We start from the raw sequence: 10000 nt of genomic DNA, 5'->3' as shown, positions 1-10000 counted from the left end.
AGTAAACACCTTCAAGGCTGAAGGACTGATTGCCTCATTTATTGCCTCCAATTAAGTATTGTATTGAACTAATAAAGGCACTGAAAGGCGAAACGTCTTCAAAATAAGAATAGCCAGGTGTTGCCCATGTGTCTGATTCATGAAGTGCTTGTAGAGACAGCGAGCAAGACTTCACCTCTCTCGGGACCACATGTTCCACAGCGAAGCAGGAACAAAGACTCATCATTCGTCTTCAACATAACACTAGCATCCATCAGAGCTCGCCGACACCCACACCACTCACCCACCCACACCAACACCCACCTAGCCACACCATTATACTCCTATAATTTACAATGGAATAATCACAAACTATCCAACCTACCCATCCACACCAAGACCCATTCACCCACATCCTCAGGCCTCCCCTTACCCCCATCCACCCTTAGTTCTCCAGGTGTCTACCTGCGTCCTGGTCATTGTATCACTCGTCAGAGAAGCATCAGCCAGAAACAGAAACATTCACAGCGTCACAAAATAACATTGAGGCTAAGAAAGGGGATGTTTAATTAAAGTTGCCCACCATGTAAGAACTGAAATTCGTCTCTTAAACATTTCTGTTACGGTTTAGTGGTGTGTGAAGAGGTGCTCCAAGTGCGAGAGGCAAGAGGCACCAAGGTCAGCCACCCATGACAAAGTTTCTCTCTCTCTCTTTCTCTCTCTCTCTCTCTCTCTCTCTCTCTCTCTCTCTCTCTCTCTCTCTCTCTCTCTCTCTCTCTCTCTCTCTCTCTCTCTCTCTCTCTCTCTCTTACTTACTGATCCTTCAAGGAATCTAATTCAGCACTCTTCACGAAGAGGAAGAAGACGGCGCCTTGATGCTGGTTAAATACTCTGGATCCAAGGAATTCAAACCTTCCTCACCACCCTTAAAGTAAACCTGATTTCCTATCATGCCTCTATGGTTCCTACGAGTTTAGCTCTTTTCCCTAAACACAGTAATAATAATAATAATAATAATTTTTATAATATTTTTTCTTTCCTTTCTTGGTGCAGGAAGCCTAATTCAACACACGCGTTATCTTCAACATGTGGTCAAGCCATCAGTAAGGTAGTCACTCAGTGTTCCTGCCGAGTGTGTCACAGTACGCAATCTTCTTCATTATCAAGAAACTCCTCAGGAGAGAGAGAAGACGCCACTGTTTATTGAAGGTTCATTCTTCTCTCCAGGAGAGACTGTCCACCCAGGAGACCCCAGTACGGAGGATTTTTGTTCTGTATCTTACGCCAGGCTCCCTGCTGATGTGAAACACCAGTTTTGTGATTCGTTTCTGCCATAGATCAGAACTACTAAACAAGGTTTTAAAGAACCTCACCTCAAAAAGGCTTAAGAAACCTCACCTCAGAAAGGATTAATCACCTCAAAATGGCTTATGAAGTCTCACCTCAAAAAGGCTTTTTTTTTTTTTTAAAAAAGGTCTTCCCACGATTTATTTTTTCTGTCTCAAAGAGATCTTAACTTTCTGGTGACCGCCCACCCGTGACCGCCCACGCATGACCGTCCACTAGTGACTACCCACCCGTTACTGCCCACTCGTGACCGCCCACGCATGACCGTCCACTAGTGACTACCCACCCGTTACTGCCCACTCGTGACCGCCCACGCATGACCGTCCACTAGTGACTGCCCACCCGTTACTGCCTACCCGTGACCGCCCACTCATGACCGTCCATCAGTGACTGCCCATCCGTGACCGCCCACCCGTGACCGCCCACCCGTGACTGTCCACCCGTGACCGTCCACTCGAGACCGTCCACCCGTGACCGTCCACCTGTGATAACCTACCCGTGATCGTCCACTAGTTACTACCCACCTGTTACTGCACACCCGTAACCGCCCACCCGTCACCGTCTGCGGTGAGCGTCCACCCGTGACAGTCCACTGGAGACCGTCCACCCGTGACCGCCCACTCGTGACCGTCGCTTGTGACAGCCTACCCGTGACCGTCCACTCGTGACTACACCCGTGACCACCCACCCGTGACCACACCCGTGACCGTCCACTTGTGACCGCCCATGCATGACCGTCCACCCGTGACTGACCACCCGTGACACCCACCCATGACACCTACCAGTGATTCTTACCCATGTTTACCCACCCATGGCTGCCCACCCATGACTGCCCACCCATGATTCCCACACATGACTCCCACCCATGACTCCCAACCATGACGCCCACCCAAGTGGGCACACCTGTCGAAAAATACAAAAAAGCCTCTTAGGAATAAAATGAGGAAGCGCTAAACCCATGGGAGTCACATAGCACCTTGGGTATGGAAGGCTTGATCCAAGGAAAGGAAGTGATCTACCGAAACAAAAGTTAAATTTAAAAGAGGCACCCTTCTCTCTCTCTCTCTCTCTCTCTCTCTCTCTCTCTCTCTCTCTCTCTCTCTCTCTCTCTCTCTCTCTCACTTTCTCTCTCACTTTCTCTCTGAGGGAAAACTTCAGACTCACGAAGGTAACCGTACAGCGACAGACCTATGGGTTCAAACGAGGCTGTTAAATTAAGCCGTTAGGCCTAATAGAGGCTGTTAAGTAAAGACCTTGAGCCTAAACGAGGCTCTTGAAGATGCCTTTGAAAAAAAAGGAACAATGCGTTTACCACTTTGTTGCTCCTACACACACACACACACACACACACACACACACACACACACACACACACACACACACACACACACACACACACACACACACACACACACACACACACACAAACATCCTATGTCACAAACCTATTGGAATTCTATGACATGGTGACAGCAATAAGACATGAGAGAGAGGGGTGGGTGGATTGCATTTTCTTGGACTGCAAGAAGGCGTTTGACACAGTTCCACACAAGAGATAAGTGCAAAAACTGGAGGACCAGGCAGGGATAACAGGGAACGCACTACAATGGATCAGGGAATACTTGTCAGGAAGACAGCAGCGAGTCATGGTACGTGGCGAGGTGTCCGAGTCGGCACCTGTGACCAGCGGGGTCCCACAGGGGTCAGTCCTAGGACCAGTGCTGTTTCTGGTATTTGTGAACGACATGACGGAAGGAATAGACTCCGTTTGCAGATGACATGAGGTTGATGAGAAGAATTCATTCGATCGAAGAGCAAACAGACCTACAAAGGGATCTGGACAGGCTGCAGACCTGGTCCAGCAATTGGCTCCTGGAGTTCAACCCCTCCAAGTGCAAAGTCATGAAGATTGGGGAAGAGCAAAGAAGACCGCAGACGGAGTACAGTCTAGGGGGTCAGAGACTACAAACCTCACTTAAGGAAAAAGATCTTGGGGTGAGTATAACACCAGGCACATCTCCTGAAGCGCACATCAACCAAATAACTGCTGCAGCATATGGGCGCCTAGCAAATTTCAGAACAGCATTCCGACGTCTTAATAAGGAATCGTTCAGGACCCTGTACACTGTGTACGTTAGGCCCATATTGGAGTATGCGGCACCAGTTTGGAACCCACACCTAGCCAAGCACGTAAAGAAACTAGAGAAAGTGCAAAGGTTTGCAACAAGACTAGTCCCAGAGCTAAGGGGTATGTCCTACGAGAAGAGGTTAAGGGAAATCGACCTGACGACACTGGAGGACAGGAGAGATAGGGGGGACATGATAACGACATACAAAATACTGAGAGGAATTGACAAGGTGGACAAAGACAGGATGTTCCAGAGACTGGACACAGCACAAGGGGACACAGTTGGAAGTTGAAGACACAGATGAATCACAGGGATGTTAGGAAGTATTTCTTCAGCTACAGAGTAGTCAGGAAGTGGAATAGTTGGGGAAGCGATGTAGTGGAGGCAGGATCCATGCATAGGTTTAAGCAGAGGTATGATAAAGCTCACGGTTCAGGGAGAGTGACCTAGTAGCGACCAGTGAAGAGGCGGAGCCAGGAGCTAGGACTCGACCCCTGAAGCCTCAACTAGGTGAGTACACACACACACACACACACAAGTAGCACTACACACAAACACAAGTAACACTACACACACACAAGTAGCACTACAGCTACACAAATAACACTACAGCTACACACACAAGTAACACTACAGCTACACAAGTAACACTACAGCTACACACGCAACACTACAGCTACACACACAAGTAACACTACAGCTACACAAGTAACACTACAGCTACACACGCAACACTACAGCTACACACACAAGTAACACTACAGCTACACACGCAAGTAACACTACAGCTACACACACACACGCAACACTACAACTACACACACGCAAGTAACACTACAGCTACACACGCAAGTAACACTACAGCTACACACGCAAGTAACACTACAGCTACACACACGCAAGTAACACTACAGCTACACACACAAGTAACACTACAGCTACACACGCAAGTAACACTACAGCTACACACACGCAAGTAACACTACAGCTACACACGCAAGTAACACTACAGCTACACACACGCAAGTAACACTACAGCTACACACACGCAAGTAACACTACAGCTACACACACAAGTAACACTACAGCTACACACGCAAGTAACACTACAGCTACACACACAAGTAACACTACAACTACACACACAAGTAACACTACAACTACACACACAAGTAACACTACAGCTACACACGCAAGTAACACTGCAGCTACACACGCAAGTAACACTACAGCTACACACACAAGTAACACTACAGCTACACACAAGTAACACTACAGCTACACACGCAAGTAACACTACAGCTACACACACAAGTAACACTACAACTACACACACAAGTAACACTGCAACTACACACACAAGTAACACTACAGCTACACACACAAGTAACACTACAGCTACACACACAAGTAACACTACAGCTACACACACAAGTAACACTACAGCTACACACGCAAGTAACACTACAGCTACACACACAAGTAACACTACAGCTACACACACAAGTAACACTACAGCTACACACGCAAGTAACACTACAGCTACACACACAAGTAACACTACAGCTACACACACGCAAGTAACACTACAGCTACACACGCAAGTAACACTATAGCTACACACACACAAGTAATACTACAGCTACACACACAAGTAACACTACAACTACACACACAAGTAACACTACAGCTACACACACAAGTAACACTACAACTACACACACAAGTAACACTACAGCTACACACACAAGTAACACTACAGCTACACACACAAGTAACACTACAGCTACACACACGCAAGTAACACTACAGCTACACACACAAGTAACACTACAGCTACACACACAAGTAACACTACAGCTACACACACAAGTAACACTACAGCTACACACACGCAAGTAACACTACAGCTACACACACAAGTAACACTACAGCTACACACACAAGTAACACTACAGCTACACACAAAAGTAACACTACAGCTACACACACAAGTAACACTACAACTACACACGCAAGTAACACTACAGCTACACACACGCAAGTAACACTACAGCTACACACACAAGTAACACTACAGCTACACACGCAAGTAGCAGTACAGCTACACACACAAGTAACACTACAGCTACACACACGCAAGTAACACTACAGCTACACACACAAGTAACACTACAGCTACACACACAAGTAACACTACAGCTACACACACGCAAGTAACACTACAGCTACACACACAAGTAACACTACAGCTACACACACACAAGTAACACTACAGCTACACACACAAGTAACACTACAACTACACACACGCAAGTAACACTACAGCTACACACACAAGTAACACTACAGCTACACACACAAGTAACACTACAACTACACACACAAGTAACACTACAGCTACACACACAAGTAACACTACAGCTACACACACAAGTAACACTACAACTACACACGCAAGTAACACTACAGCTACACACACAAGTAACACTACAACTACACACACAAGTAACACTACAACTACACACGCAAGTAACACTACAGCTACACACACAAGTAACATTACAGCTACACATACAAGTAACACTACAGCTACACACACAAGTAACACTACAGCTACACACACAAGTAACACTACAGCTACACACACAAGTAACACTACAGCTACACACACGCAAGTAACACTACAACTACACACACAAGTAACACTACAGCTACACACACAAGTAACACTACAACTACACACACAAGTAACGCTACAACTACACACACACAAGTAACACTACAGCTACACACACAAGTAACACTACAACTACATACGCAAGTAACACTACAGCTACACACACAAGTAACACTACAGCTACACACACAAGTAACACTACAGCTACACACACAAGTAACACTACAGCCACACACACGCAAGTAACACTACAACTACACACGCAAGTAACACTACAGCTACACACACACGTAACACTACAACTACACACACGCAAGTAACACTACAACTACACACACAAGTAACACTACAACTACACACACAAGTAACACTACAGCTACACACACAAGTAACACTACAGCTACACACGCAAGTAACACTACAGCTACACACGCAAGTAACACTACAGCTACACACACAAGTAACACTACAGCTACACACACAAGTAACACTACAACTACACACACAAGTAACACTACAGCTACACACACAAGTAACACTACAGCTACACACACAAGTAACACTACAACTACACACACAAGTAACACTACAGCTACACACACAAGTAACACTACAGCTACACACACAAGTAACACTACAGCTACACACACAAGTAACACTACAGCTTCACACACAAGTAACACTACAGCTACACACACAAGTAACACTACAGCTACACACAAGTAACACTACAACTACACACACAAGTAACACTACAGCTACACACACAAGTAACACTACAGCTACACACACAAGTAACACTACAGCTACACACACACAAGTAACACTACAACTACACACACAAGTAACACTACAACTACACACACAAGTAACACTACAACTACACACACAAGTAAAACTACTGCTTCACACACAAGTAACACTATAGCTATACACACAAGTAACACTACAGCTACACACACAAGTAACACTACAACTACAGACACAAGTAACACTACAGCTACACACACAAGTAACACTACAGATACACACGCAAGTAACACTACAACTACACACGAAAGTAACACTACAGCTACACACACACAAGTAACACTACAACTACACACAGGCAAGTAACACTACAACTACACACGCAAGTAACACTGCAACTACACACGCAAGTAACACTACAGCTACACACACGCAAGTAACACTACAACTACACACACAAGTAACACTACAGCTACACACACACAAGTAACACTACAACTACACACGCAAGTAACACTACAGCTACACACACGCAAGTAACACTACAACTACACACGAAAGTAACACTACAGCTACACACACACACACACACACACACACACACACACACACACACACACACACACACACACAACTACACACGCAAGTAACACACACACACACACACACGCAAGTAACACTACAACTACACACGCAAGTAACACTACAACTACACACGCAAGTAACACTACAGCTACACACACACAAGTAACACTACAACTACACACGCAAGTAACACTACAACTACACACGCAAGTAACACTACAGCTACACACACACAAGTAACACTACAGCTACACACACAAGTAACACTACAGCTACACACACGCAAGTAACACTACAGCTACACACACGCAAGTAACACTACAGCTACAAACACAAGTAACACTACAGCTACACACACAAGCAACACTACAACTACACACACAAGTAACACTACAGCTACACACACAATTAACACTACAGCTACACACACAAGTAACACTACAACTACACACGCAAGTAACACTACAGCTACACACACAAGTAACACTTCAGCTACACACACAACTAACACTACAGCTACACACACAAGTAACACTACAGGTACACACACAAGTAACACTACAGCTACACACGCAACACTACAGCTACACACGCAACACTACAGCTACACACACAACACTACAGCTACACACACACAAGTAACAGTACAGTTACACACGCAAGTAACACTACAGCTACACACGCAACACTACAGCTACACACGCAACACTACAGCTACACACGCAAGTAACACTACAGCTACACACGCAACACTACAGCTACACACGCAACACTACAGCTACACACGCAACACTACAGCTACACACGCAACACTACAGTTACACACGCAACACTACAGCTACACACGCAACACTACAGCTTCACACGCAACACTACAGCTACACACGCAACACTACAGCTACACACGCAACACTACAGCTACACACGCAACACTACAGCTACACACGCAACACTACAGCTACACACGCAACACTACAGCTACACACGCAACACTACAGCTGCACACGCAACACTACAGCTACACACGCAACACTACAGCTACACACGCAACACTACAGCTACACACGCAAGTAACACTACAGCTACACACGCAACACTACAGCTACACACACAAGTAACACTACAGCTACACACACAAGTAACACTACAGCTACACACGCAACACTACAGCTACACACGCAACACTACAGCTACACACGCAACACTACAGTTACACACGCAACACTACAGCTACACACGCAACACTACAGCTACACACGCAACACTACAGCTACACACGCAACACTAGTTACACACGCAAGTAACACTACAGCTACACACGCAACACTACAGCTACACACGCAACACTACAGCTGCACACGCAACACTACAGCTACACAAGTAACACTACAGCTACACACGCAACACTACAGCTACACACGCAACACTACAGCTACACAAGTAACACTACAGCTACACAAGTAACACTACAGTTACACACGCAACACTACAGCTACACACGCAACACTACAGCTACACAAGTAACACTGCAGCTACACAAGTAACACTACAGCTACACACGCAACACTACAGCTGCACACGCAACACTACAGCTACACAAGTAACACTACAGCTACACACGCAACACTACAGCTACACACGCAACACTACAGCTACACATGCCAGCACAACAATACACCTACATTCACCGGCGCTATGCATACACAAGCACCAACATCACTCACACGATGTTTTAATAGTACGCTCCATATTATAGTATGTCTACACGGTAATTTTCTTAATTCCTTCTACCAGATATTCTTCAGTTTGTCGGCTTTTGTTGATGTCGACCTACCAAATGTTAAGGTGATTGGTGGCCCCACGTGGTCGTGGTGCTCAAGGTCAGTGCTTGGTGACTAGGCTTATGGATGATAAGTTGGTCCTACGTGGTGCTGAAGGTCAGTGTTTGGTGACCTGGCTCGTGGGTGATCACTCTAAGAGTAGTCATAGTAATGATACTACACAATACCGAAAAACTGGTGAATAAAACACATGTGAAATAAACCGTACCACGGGCGGGATTTGAACCCGCGGCCAGAGAGTCTCTGAGACTCTCTGGCCGCGGGTTCAAATCCCGCCCGTGGTATGATTTATTTGCATTCGTGTCATTACGATTTCGTGACACATGTGAAATATTTTGGCGTCTTTATCACTGGAACGCTTCTCCTGAGCAACAGTCTTCCGAAGAAGACTGTTGTGCAGGCGAAACGTTTCGGTAATAAAAGTACCCAAACGTTGCAGATGTCTTATGTATCTGATATTGGAAGCTGTATGCAGTACCGACAAGTTGATGAGTAAGACACAAACGATACATAGGTGTTGCACATGTGTTTGACTGCATGATGATGCTGTTCTAAAGGCTTCCAAGTCTGCGACTCTGAGTATTAGTCTGACACAGCTCTCTCCAGGTCGTCCCTCTCCAACAACATCGATTAAGAAGCTTCACTGTAGCTTGTAAGAAGAAACCTAACATAGAGAGTGTTGTGAAATT

This window comes from Cherax quadricarinatus, chromosome 20, assembly GCF_038502225.1.
Source record: "Cherax quadricarinatus isolate ZL_2023a chromosome 20, ASM3850222v1, whole genome shotgun sequence".
In the NCBI taxonomy this organism is placed as follows: Eukaryota; Metazoa; Arthropoda; class Malacostraca; order Decapoda; family Parastacidae; genus Cherax; species Cherax quadricarinatus.
The sequence above is the reverse complement of the archived record's forward strand: the minus strand, read 5'-3'. Positions refer to the sequence as shown.